The sequence below is a fragment of the Pelobates fuscus genome, chromosome 7 (assembly GCF_036172605.1).
Source record: "Pelobates fuscus isolate aPelFus1 chromosome 7, aPelFus1.pri, whole genome shotgun sequence".
Taxonomy (NCBI): Eukaryota; Metazoa; Chordata; class Amphibia; order Anura; family Pelobatidae; genus Pelobates; species Pelobates fuscus.
The window spans coordinates 116,829,073-116,842,779 of record NC_086323.1 but is presented as its reverse complement, the minus strand read 5'-3'; the positions used below and the strand labels follow the sequence as shown (position 1 = coordinate 116,842,779).

General features: G+C 40.1%; 1 protein-coding gene across 3 annotated transcripts in view; it reads left to right on the top strand.

Moving 5' to 3' along the window:
- The window catches only part of LOC134568142 (protein shisa-4-like), an 83,746-nt gene that overhangs the window by 20,113 nt on the left and 49,926 nt on the right, over positions 1-13,707 (top strand). The window lies entirely within an intron of this gene.

Sequence of the window (13,707 nt, the reverse complement as noted above, 5' to 3'; positions counted from 1 at the left end):
CTAGGAGTGCCGTGCCCTGCCCCCTCCCATTGTAAGAATTCAAATTGTTTTCGAATGACTTCTTACCTGGGTGCATCGTTCCCTACAATCATCTCTGGAGAGCCAGAGTTTCCTAAGCAGAAACTTGTGTTAACTCTCCTTACCCAGGACCTACATTGCTTATTTCATTGGCTCAGAGTGTCAGCTGATTGCTTTTAGCCAATGAGATAAGCCCTTCATTGCAGGGCCTAGTTCAGGAGAGCTAATGGAACTTCCAGAGATGATATTAGTGGCGAGGACGCTAAGGAGCAGTGCCCAGCTGACTCCACATTATATTAGGGGGACATGGATACCAGGGCTTTCCTGACACAATAACCACTATATTGACCTTTAGTTAGTTATGGAGCCTGTAGTGTTTCTTTAACACTTCAATGTTATCATTGTTAACCCCTTAAGGACAGAGCTTCAGAAGCTTGTCTTTCACTTAATGACAACATATTTTGCATTTTTTGCTGTTTGCGTTCAACTGCAATTGCATTTAACAAATTTATTGCACCGACACATATTATATACCGTTTTTTAAAGGACAGAAAGGGCATTTGATGTAACACACATATATACATATACATATATACACACATATATATATATATATATATATATATATGAATGCTTATTTATTATAAAAAAAAACAGAAAAATGAAAAAAAAGAGAATTGTTGTGTTTTTTTTTTTTTACAGTTTTTGCAATAATAATGTGTGCATAATTAATGCAGGTTAAGGAAAGTAATTAAAAATAAATTAATTTAGTTGTTCTGATTATATAATGTGTCTGGGATTTTAAGTTTTTTTTTTTTGTGGTAGTCACAGGTCACAAAGCACAAGGAGTAAAATAAACTTTTAATGTGGAGCGATTTTAGAATTTGGTATGTTTGTCTTCTAAGCTTAATAGCCATAAAAGAAAACAAAATTGCCACACAAAAGTATATATTTATATAAAGTAGACATCACAGGCTATTTACCTAAGGTTTTTTTTGACACTTTCTACGTAGCCATTTCACCACCAACCTCTGCTAAATATTGCAGTAAAATAGTGTTGTTGTTTTTTGTTTTTGGCACACAAACTTATAACAAAGAACTTCTCATGTGTATTTTGTAAAGTTGGTGTGTGCTATTCCTGTACAAAGTTTTATTTTGTGTTCAGTTACATCTGCTGAGTAAAATGACACCCCCATTGTATGTCTTTGGCACTATTTCGTGAAGCTACAGTGCCATATAGGAGACCTGTCCTTTATAACAGTTTGACTGTTCAAAAAAGCCCACAAAGGCCTACCATTTGTAAACATAGACACTCCAGGGTATCTCATAAGGTGCATATTGTGCCTTAACATGCCCCCATTTTTTCACCAATATATGCCAAAGTATGTGGTAAAAAATAATTTTGTGTGTTTTTTACATATGGATTGCATTTTTTTTTTTTTTTTTAAATTCTTTATTTTTCTGTGCATGAGTTAGTATAACAAGCTTTTATGCCATGCCCCAACAGCAGTAGCATGTTTCAACATATACAGAGTATAACAGTTGTGGCATATAACATAAATGCACATTTTTTGTATGTTGGTTATCAAGAGAAAACAAGCTAAGTATAAGTATTTTAGTATGCGTTTGTTGCAGTAGCGTCTAGCTGACATTTAGCTTAAATGCAGGTACATGGTTACAAGGATGAATGTAAGTTATCGAGCATTTACATACAAGCTTAGTATGCTTATTATACCATGTCGAGATGGCCAAGCATTGTACCTCACTTTGAGACATGGTTTGCATCGTTACAGGCTGTAATAATAGGCTAATGAAGACGTAGTTAAGTACAAGCTGTTATTTCCTCTGGGAGACCGGGCCCTGTTGCAGGAATGATTGGGTCACTTTCACTAAACAAAATAAGCTAAAACAGTTTAAACTGAAAACAACGTAAAATTATGTGGCTGGCAGAGGCTTACTGGCTGAGTTGAGTTAAACTGAGGGCACAGCATTTGGTAGGTGTCTAACATATCACATCTGCAAATTTTAATTTTAATAAAGACATCAGGCCACAGTTCTATTCTGTCAGGTGGCTGGCAAGAGTAAAAGGTTTATGGACAGAACTGCAGCTTTGCAGTGGGGGGCAAGATGATCACCTCAAGGCCCTTGCGGCCGAGTTCTAGTTCGGTTGTTGAGGTCAGTTCATCAGTGGTGCTGGTTCTCGCCTGTGATGTCCCCAGATTCCGCAGGTTTATTTCCGCGGGCCACATAGGTAGAACAACCGTGTGAGTCTCTGCTCCGCCAGTTTCCTCTGTGTGCTTCCCAATCTACCGCTGCATGCCGGCTGTCAGGTGTGTATCGCGGCGTTTTCGGCAGGGCTGTGCTGCTCTTTACGTTGGAGACCAGTTCTCTGCTCGGCTGAGAGGTAGGTGTTTGCTGGCTCATTGTGCCCTCTACGCTTCGCCGGCTTCTGGCCTGCTGAGGTGCTGCAATGCTGAGCTGTCAGGCTAGTACGTGGGTAAAGAATATTCCTTCCCTCTGCCATTAACGCACATGGCGTCCACCATTTTGGTTGAGGTGCAGAGGTCGCCGATCTGGGTGGTCTCATTTCTGGGCCTTAATTGTGTTGTAGCGGTCGGTGTCCCAGGGCAAGGACCGGGATCACCCCCCCGGTCCAGAGGGGGGGGAACAGGGCCGGTTCCGCTCTGCTCTGGGCCTGCAGGTCAGGCACTGTTAGGCGGGATAGTGGGGCAGCGGCCGTCCGCCCCACTCACCGCCGGAGTAGGCCCCATCTGGGGCATCAATGATTCCTCCTCCAGGGGACTGTAGCTCAAGGAGCCAGCCTCTCCCCAGATCCAGTGCCTCCTTTGGGCTGCCGGTCTTGCGGTCAGTCCGCTTTTAAGTCGAAATTTGTGGTTTTAGGGGCTGAAAGTTCAGAAAATTGCAGGAGCTGTTCATGCTTGTGACCGTCCAGCTCGGCGGTCCGGCCCCGCCCCCATGGATTGCATTTTTGCTGGAGCTTTTGTATATTTCACATGTGCCACTAAGTTCAAACCCCCCAAATTATGCTCAGCTAAGTCTTCTGAGTAAAAAGACACCCCTAATGAATGTCTTTGGCACTATTTTGTGAAGCTACAGTGCCATATAGGAGACCAAGCCATATCAGTTTTTACCGAACTTTAAATTGTGACGCTGGGCCTATGTGCAATTTCCAAGCATCTTAGCAGGGTTTAAATTCAAACTACCCCACAAAGGCCTACCATTTCTTAAAGAAGACACCCCAGGGTATTTCAAAAGGTATATTTTGAACCTTAGCGTGGGATCATTTTTCCGCTAGCTTGTACCAAGTGTAGTGGTAAAAAGATTTCTGCTTTTTTGACACACAAAGTGAGTTTGCACAGTATATTTTGCAAACCTTATGTGTGCTACCACTGTATAATACTATATATGTTGCTCAGCTATGTCGGCTGAGTACAGCAATACCCCCGTATGTACCATTGCCAGGTATATGTGGACATCGGAGGGGCACATTTGGGACACAGCCATTATAGATTTTTTCAATCTTTACATTTTTATGCTGTGGCCATGTCCCATTTTAGAGTATTTTACCAGGCTATATAATCCAAATACCCCATAAAGCCATACCATTTCTTAAAGAAGACATCCCAGGGTATTTCAAAAGGCATATTTTGAACCTTAATGTGGGATCATTTTTCCGCTAGCTTGTACAAAGTGTAGTGGTAATGAGCATTTTTAAATGTATTTTTTTACTTTTTAAACTTTTTTTACTTTTAAAAACTAGTTTTTAAACTTTTGTTTTGCTTATTAATTATTTTTAAACTTTCCTAAACTTTCTTAACTTTTTTTTTACAGATTTAACGTTTTTCTAAGCTTTTTTTTTTTACTGTTATCCCCTAGCTAGCAGCAAGCAGCACTAACAGTAAATTCCACATTTTCACATAACTCCCACCCACCCCAGCTAGCAAAATATATAATTATAAAATATTTAAATTAATTAATTAAAAAAATTTAACCCCTGAGGGTCAAAAAATAAATAAAAGTTAATCCTCAGGGGTTAAAAAACATTAGATCACAGTATAATACTGTGATTCTTTATTTTGATCACTGTAGGCAGTGATCGACTGGCAGGGATGGGGTTAATTTTTATTTGGACTGGGTAAAGGGGGTGTTTTTTTATTTTTTACTTAAACGTTATTAAAACTTTTTTTAGTGTAATTTTTAACTTTTTAACGTTTATTTTAAACTTTTTTTAACGTTAACCCCTAGTTAGCCTAACACCAAATCTCCCAATTCCCCACTAACTTCCACCCACCCCAGCTAGCTAAATATATAATTTTAAAATAATTAAATTAATTAATCAAATAAATTTAACCCCTGAGGGTTAATTCTTTTTTTTTTTTTTTTTAACCCTCAGGGGTTAAATTTATTTTATTTAATTAATTTAAATATTTTTTGTTAAAAAATAATCAGATGACAGTAAAATGTAATCCCTGTTAATTGATCACTGTAGTCAGTGATCAGTTGGAAGGGAAGGGGTTAATTTTTTATTAAAATGGGTAAAGGGGGCTGGGATTTTAAATGAACTTTATTTTATTTTTTACACAGGGGGCAGGATCATCCCTGTTCCGGCTCCCTGCACTTCACACAGAACCAGGAAGTGCAGGGAGAAGGAAGGTAAGTATATGTGCTCACTCTGACAGGCTGAAAGGAGCACCATTTACCCCACGATCTCGGCGATCTGGGGTTAATTTTAACGCGTGACGGACATTATATCCTTGAAATGACATTGCCATTACAACACCCCTTTTTCCGAAGCAACAATACAGTGTCAACATTGAATGACATTAACCCCTTAACGACGAGTGACGGAGGAGGTCCGTCACTCAGGGGATTGCCATAACGACGAGTGACGGACCTCCTCCGTCACTCATCGTTAAGGGGTTAATGTCATTCAATGTTGACACTGTATTGTTGCTTCGGAAAAAGGGGTGTTGTAATGGCAATGTCATTTCAAGGATATAATTTTTCAATGTAGGGCAATAGTTTCTTGATCCAAGGATTAATCTGACTGCCATTCTGGGGTCAAGAAGGAATTTTTTTCCTAGTTTGTTGCAAAATTGGAAGTGCTTCAAACTGGTTTGTTTTGCCTTCTTTTGGATCAACAGCAAAAAACATAAGTGAGGAAAGCTGAACTTGATGGACACAAGTCTCTTTTCAGCTTTGTAAGTATGTAATGTACTATAAAATGGAGGGCGGTAGTTCTCACCCGCATCTACTGTCTGATCAGGTATGTACTATCCGTTATAAGATGTAATAGTGACACAAACTCAGCTGCAGTTTCGCAGATAGTGAGGACAGACAAGTCAGACCATTAGTGCCGGTGAGATAACAGTAGACCATCTGACAGAGCTGCATCTTGGACACCGACGTGGTGGTGATCACTGGGTTACTGGATGTAAAAATCTGGTTCGTTAACAATGCTAACTCAGGGTGTGTAATTGCTGCCACTACGGACATAGTGAAAATACTTTGCTGTTGATGATATATAACTATTTTATATATTCTATCCAGAGTCACAAGATGGAGCTTGTCAAATATTGCTGTGCTTGTTTAATTTGACTATTTATTTTTTCTTATCTGTTGTGGTCTGTGTCTTTTTTTAAAAACTTGTTCTGCACAAAAAAAAAAAAGTGTATTTGAGAAAATACTTTGTTTCAAATTTTAATAAGTGCAGTAGAAACACCATAACCATAACAGTCCATTATAGTGTCCGTCTTGCTAGTAGCTATGGTTGCTGTTCTATAGTTCTGTAATTTATAAAACTCGAGGGATCACAAGACACCAGTGGCCCAGCCACCTGCTTAACATATTGCTAATGTGGAATTTACACCTCTGTATTAGCAATGTCATGTCTGTCCCTATTTGGATGGCCATAACTGGCTGAGTGCGGCAAAATCAGTTTAACACGAAACCCATAACCTTACTAACACCATAACCACGACAATAGGCTGCACTGGTGATACATGGATAACCCCTTTAAGTATAGGGTAGCATTATGTAATTTCAGATTACAGTTGTGCATATTTTTATATGTCATAATTGGATGAATGAGACCAGGTACTGTACATTAAATAAATGTATTTTTTTATTTGAGTACACGGACGCTTTTATATTAAATGTATATTAAACACCCATTCCACATAGATATTATGAGTAAAAGCCAAAACTATTTTGAATTGGTTCTACCTCAACTCTTTTTAGAAAGAATATGATGAGAAAAAAAATATTCTGTGTTGACATATCTGTGTTGAAAATACAGAAGATCTTAATATGTACTTTATTTTAGAAAACCCCTACCCAACCATTATGTCAAATTATATATCACTCTGTAGCAATTTCCAGCTATTTCATGGTTAATATATTGCCATGTGATGTATAAGAGAACATAGTAATTGTCAAATAGATAATTAAATGAGCACTATAGGGTCAGGAACACACACATGGTAATACTACCATCTAGCCCCCCTTCACCCCCTCTTGCCTCCATAAATACAGTAAAATCTTACTTGTATTCAAGTCTACAGCTGCAAGCCCTGCCCCTGTTTGACTGTGAACTGCCTCAGTCTGCTGGCATCATCAGAAGTGGTGGTCTGAGCCAATCACAATGCTTTCCAATAGGATTGACCGAGACTGTCAAGAGGACAGATCAGAGGGAGAGCCAGCACAAGTCAAACACAGCCCTGGCCAATAGGCATCTCCTCATAGAGATTAATTGAATCAATGCATATGAGAAAAGTTCAGTGTCTGCATGCAGAGGGTGGAGACACTGAATGGCGTGCAGCACTGCCCCAGGAAGCATCATCTAGCAGCCATCTGAGTAGTGGCCAGTGAAGTTATCACCAGGCTGTAATGTAAACACTGCATTTTCTCTGAAAAGACAGTGTTTACAGCAAAAAGCCTGGAGGTAATGGTTCTACTCACCAGAACAAATGCAATAAGCTGTAGTTGTTCTGCTGACTATAGTGTCCCCTTAATTTGATCCATGTTTGGCGAGAGAATATGTTGATTATTAGGAATAGTTCCAAAGGTTTAAAATTGTTACATTTATCTTTTAAGAATGATTGGTACACTTTATGACAAAAGTAAAAACATAAACTGATTCATTCAGTAGAATGTGTATCTGGCCATTATTACGTTTTTGGTTTTTGTTTGTTCCGTTATTAGCAATTTGACTCAATTTTAAAATTTACATTTCTCTTAATGCATTTTATTTGCACGTGTATTTGTTTTTGTAAATCTTTCATTGTTTTATAGTTTTAAAAAGAAAAATATATGGAAGGACAAATTTTTTTTAAATAGAAGTTATGTGAACACCCTGGATAACATAACAGCTTCATCACAATGAAGTTGTTATGGTTCTTGGACTAAACTGTTTTTACCCCATAGTTTTCCTTTTAAGCATTAGCTGGTTAGATTCATCGTCCATTTTGGCTTTTTTGCTTCAATATCCCCTAATTCCTTCTCTAATCAAATGGCATCCTCCTCTTTGTGTTATCTCAGATTTGATTTGATGGGACCAGGCGCTTGAAGGATTCCTGCAGAACTGTCTCAATTTATACATTTCCTACTCTCCATTTCAATCCTTTTTTATTTTATTTAACGCTATACTGTGTGCAGTGGTGACATATATCTTACGGACATGTATTCCATCAAAGAAAACTTTGCTGCAGACATGTCAAAGGATGGAACCAATTCAAACTAAAGTGCCATCTCTTCGTCACTTGGATCCAGTCTCCCAGAAGGATTACTGTTGGACACCACATCAGCTACACCCATCTTTTCTTATTCAAGAATTGGGGTACTTTTGTCATCATGAAAAAATAATTTTAAAAAACTTAACTGTGTTTAGTAAATACATAAATCATTAGACAAAATAAAAACGCTGGTATTTCTCATGAAGAAATTGCATAACTCCAAAATATACTTTGACTTACACCATTTTTATACTGCATTATGTTACAAGTTACCTGAAAAATGGCGCCATCACACAAATTTGACTGACCGAGTGGTTGAGAGATATCCAATCTCTTAACAAGACGTGACCTTGCAATCCTACAATCAATTTTCAATTGACTTCCTTTTATATCCTATTGGGAATGGCTATGAACATACTAAATAATGCCTAATAATACCGAAGCCATGGGACATTTGAAAACTCTAGCTGTTTCAAATGCAGAGGTCAGAAGACACATTTAGATAACTGTTCTTGGGATGCCCTCCGACATGGATGTTTTAGAACACAAATCGATGCTTATTTATGGACTCATAATCTGTTACAATCCGAATTTCCAATGTAAAAAATAAATATATACTGGTACGGCTGTGTGCTTTTGAATCTTCGGACAGCCAGCCCTCATCCACTTCATTATTTTTGTTCATCTCTATTGGCTGTACACACTGACTAAAAACGAACTTAATGTAAAATCGTCATTCTCTGCTGAAACCACGACCAGTCTCCCATCATACTACCCACCTTCAATGTCCTTTAAACAGAATCTCCAGTGTGTCTAATACCAAATTATTTTCCAATATATAAAGCATTTTGACATTTCTTTGGACATGCTTTTAAAGTGCACCTGTCATGATACACACAAGTCAATTCAATTTTAAAGAGCATTACATTTAATCGGTACATTGTGTTTGCAGATTTTAAATTAGAAAAAAAACTTAAAATGCTGGCTTTTCCCCCACCTGGCATTGGACATGTTTGCTGGCTTCACATAGCGTCTAAAAACGAGACTGAGTGACAGGGAGAGCAAGAGAACCCTTCTTCAGGTGGTTCTTTTGCTACCTGTCACACTGAATGAAGCCAGCATGTTGACGTCAGCATGGAGCATGGCCCTGCTTGGAGAAGTATCTCCAAACAAGGCCAATCATAGCCAGCAGCACTGTAACACCCATGGGGCTCCAAGAATGGGGTCGCTGGAGAGTAAGTAAAAAGTTAACAGCTCCCAAAGCGCATAAATATATAAATTTTCACTATGATTAACCAAATGTTTAGCACCTTGAAATTAACCAAAGGGCAAGGTAATTGTATTATTGTTATTATTATTTTAATGTTATATATTGGGATTATGAAGTAGATCTGTCATAAACATACTCATTGAGCCTGTTTTTATGTGCGATCTTTACCTCTATGTAAAGCCATGAATTATTAGGTCATTTGTTGTTACAATTAATCTGTGGCTGTTTACACAATATGGGCCCAACTGTCTTCAATAAATCTCCAAACATATTAGATAATTCTTGCAGTGCTGAAAAGTGCTATTGGTACCGGGTCCTCTGCTTATTTTGGGCCCCTGGTTTGTTGGTTTTTTGCACCTCCCCCCCTTTTCTCATACATCAAATATTCAATTTAAAGGGGCCATGTTCTGCATAAATATAGTCTGATCACTTTTTTTGCCACAGACTATGTCATAATATTAACTAAAGTATCAATTGTGAAAGTTTACTAACGTACTTTTTTATTCTTGAACTGTCTGTCTGTAAAAAAATTTCTAATAAAGATTTAAAAAAAAGCAATTCTTTACACTAGCAAAAATATATTATTTATTCCCTATAGAGTAACTGTATCTTTTTTTTTTTTTAATCTATAGAGTACATGTTTTATGAGTGCACAATAGTATCAGCTAATACGTAGGATTGTTTTCTAGAGGATGACAGTAAAACCTAGTTTAATATCGTGTGTACTAATTCTGAAAAACTAAAAAAAATGGTTAATTTATAAGGACTTGTTGTTTACACATGCACCTATATTTAAATACCGTATTTATCGGCGTATAACACGCACTTTTTCTCCCTGAAAATAGGGAGAAAATCATGGGTGCGTGTTATACGCCGATATCCTACATTTACTTACCTGTCTTGAAGCGTGGGCCGGCTTCACAGCGCGCACCGCGGAACTGGAACTTAAATTTCAGGTTCCGGTTTCCGGCGGGACTGAAAGGAAGTGTGCACACTATTGTGTGTACACTTCCTTTCAGTCCCGCCGGAAACCGGAACCTGAAATTTAAGTTCCAGTTCCGCGGTGCGCGCTGTGAAGCCGGCCCACGCTTCAAGACAGGTAAGTAAATATGGGACAGAGGGAAAGTGCACTAGGGGACACTATGGGAGGGGGGGGACACACTATGGGGGGTGGAGAATACTATGGGGGGGGAAGAATACTATGGAAAGGGGGGATACTATGGGGGAAGAATACTATGGAAAGGGGGGGGACACTATGGGAGGGGGGAGAGAATATTATGGGGGGGAATACTATGGGAGGGGGGAGAGAATACTATGGGAGGGGGGAGAGAATACTATGGGAGGGGGGAGAGAATACTATGGGAGGGGGGGGAGATTACTATGGAAAGGGGGGGGAACACTATGGGATGAGGGGGGGGAATACTATGGGAGAGGTGGAAATTTCCTGGAATTTCCTTCTGGAAATGAGGTGCGTGTTATACGCCGGGGCGTGTTATACGCCGATAAATACGGTATATATCCTAATTTGAAGATGCGTTCAATAAATTCCTCTGCGTGGCGTCTTAAACAGTCCTCATGGGACCTTCAATTTTGTTTTAAAATTATGATTTCTGAAAGGTTTCTTGTTCATCTCACCATGTGTTCCAAACTTGAAACAACAATTCAGAGTGTCAACAAATGACCACTCAATGCACCATAACAACTAGTACAGTGGTTATACCAGGGGTGCCCTGAGTCCTTTTCAGTGTAATTTTCTTAAATTGTTCTTAGAACGGTTTGGCAACTTAATTGAATTGCACCGGGACCCAAGTAAGTAGAATCAGTTTAGCTCCTTTGCACTCATTGGATAAGAATGTCGGCTGAGCTCTCTCAGACAAACAGCGCAGTCCTGTGTCGATCATGCTGAGTTGATTAGGCTGAGCTGAGACAAGTGGCTTTCCCTGTAGGCAATGACCAGATTGGAGTAGAACCCTGGGGAACCCGGTTTACTTGGCAAACCATTGTAAAATGGTTTGACAAATTACATTGGGATGACGCCAGGGCACCCCTAGCACCATAATCACTACAGCATATTTAGTGGTTATAGTGCTTAAAGAGTTCTTTTAACATTTCTATAAAAAGTAAGTACTCTGTATGCTGTAATCGACACAGCATTAAAATGTAAATAACAAAATGAAGAGAGAGGGAAACAGCTATCTAACAGTAGATGTGATACAGCTCACAAGCTTTCATAATATTATGGTCTAGAGACTGGTTAGACTCAAGACATTTTGCTGCTCAAAAGCTTACAGTCTAGATCAGTCATGGCTGAACGTAGCACACCAGAAGTCTGTTAACTACATTTCAGAAAAGTTATAATATTTGTTATCACTAAACCAGAGGGAGATGGATGAAACAAGGTATTGCCAAAGGCCATTGAGATATTTGCACAGTATCATTAAATAACATATGGGTAAACTAGAACCAGCCCCTAGAATTGCCCAGTACATGCAACGTTTCAGGTGTAGATCTAACACATGGTAGGAGTATTGCATATGGTACAAGATATCAGAGATACGATATAGGACGTAGAAAGGCGAACTGTGAGCTTGTCGTGTACTGTATGCTTATCCTGTGTGTCACGGAAGGAGAGTGGGGCTAGACTATTATGACATGAATTGAATTAGACTTTATTAAACGGCCCATAGTCCTACGCAGATGTAGTATTCTAGATATAGCAAGCAGGTGAAGTAAGGGGGGGCAGTATCTAGGTCCAACGGGGCAAGTCAGACGTATCTAGGCAAGAGCCAAGATGTAGGCTGAGCTGAGCCGGGCTAATGAGTGCTCTCCTAGCTTTAGGCAAGTATGTGAGTTAGAATGTTGTCATGATAGAGGGTCATATGTCATAGCTAGAGACTGAAACTCGCAGGTTTCGCATGCATCTCAAACAGTTATGTACCCACTATTAATGCAAAGGGTTGAGACACGCAGGTCTGATTACTCGGTTATATTATGGAGGGGATTCGCATGTCCCAAGTCGAACATTAAGTACACATGGCACTAGGTAATGTCAAGCGACTTCCAAAGCTCTGTATTACTTATGAGTATATGTTTATGAACCCATCATTCCCCTAATGTGCTAAAGTAACAGTAAATCTATATCAGTGTATAATCGGTCTGAGGGCTCGCAGGGCCTAGTACGTGAGTTAAATGCATTGTCTTTTTGTGGGACACCTAGGTCCCTTTAAAGGGTTGTGAAATTATTCTACCTCCCCACCCCTCCTCGGGTCAAGGTCGGTAATTCTGGTTATCTGTGTTATATTGCTTATAGATATGCTATGCATATCTCCTGTTGGCCGGCAAGGGGCATGACTAGGGACAGTCGGGGTGCAAATGCAGTCCCGCAGTACCTCGGTGTTTGGCTGCGTGGAGTGATATCCCCAACTGTATTCCCTTTGAGGTGGATAATCGTTTCCAGTGGGTGTTCTTCCCCCACTCCCTCTTTTCTTCTTGGTCCCTCCTCACCCATTTTGTGACCTAAGTTGAAGACCGCTCACTTGCATCCCGGTGGAATAGGTCACGGTGTTGACTGTTCTCTCTCCCCCCCCCCCTGTTTGTCCATCCAACCGGAAGGGACAGTGAGTGGCGGGTGGCCAAAGGTGGGTCCCATGGTCATGTTATGAGAGTCCCCCCTGCAGTCCAAAGTCATGGTGTGTGCTTTCACTGTCAAGTCCATCCGTCTGTTTGAGAATGTGTGACTTATCATAGTTTGTGGCGATAGTCCTGTGTCTCTAGGCTCCCTGCAGCCCACGTCTCACTGTGGCAATATAGTGGGTCAATCAGTATAACGAGGTTGGGTATCCCCATAATGTCTGTAATGTATGGGAGAAACTGAAGTTCAGTGTGAAAGCGGAGCAAAAGAAAGTTGGTTGGGAAGTAAGAAGGTCGAGGGCGCCCCCTCCCCCCTAACTCCCGGTCCCTGCCAGATCCCACTCCTCTTTTAGCAATGTATTCTATTCATGGTCTCCACAGCTCAACGTCCCATTACTGATGCCCTTATGGCCTTAGCTTAGTAAATCTCTTCTATTTGTTCGTACCAATTTTCATGTGTCGGAGTCTGGGGTTGTTTCCAGAGAGCGGGCACTAGGGCTTTTAGTGCATCTATCATGTGCCTCAAGATAGATTGGAATCGGCGTAGAGTGCAACAAGAATTGTGCGATTGGAATAAGCGTAGAGTGCAACAAGAATTGTTCCATGGTTAAGGTGGATGTGTTACCTAGGATATCTGCCATTTTAGCATTTAACGAGTCCCAGAATGGTGTTATGCCAGAGCAGTCCCACCATATATGTCATAGTCCCTACTCCCCTGTTGCATCTCCAGCAAGTAGCCGGGACGGTCGGGAAGATCCTATGTAGGAGAGCCGGGGTTTTATACCACTGCAACAAGTTTGTAGTTTACTTCTTGGTATCGGGTGCTTACCGATGAATTATGATGTAGGATGAGTATCTTTTCCCATTGGGTGTGAGTGATCATCACTCCCGTGATATGTTCCCACTGCTATTTGAAAGTGTGTCTTGTGGAGAGGCCTCCCACTAAGACATATTGGTATAGGAACGAGATCGCCTTGGTGAGAGCGGTGTTGTTCAGGCATAAGGGTTAGAACAATTTAAATGCATTTACATGCA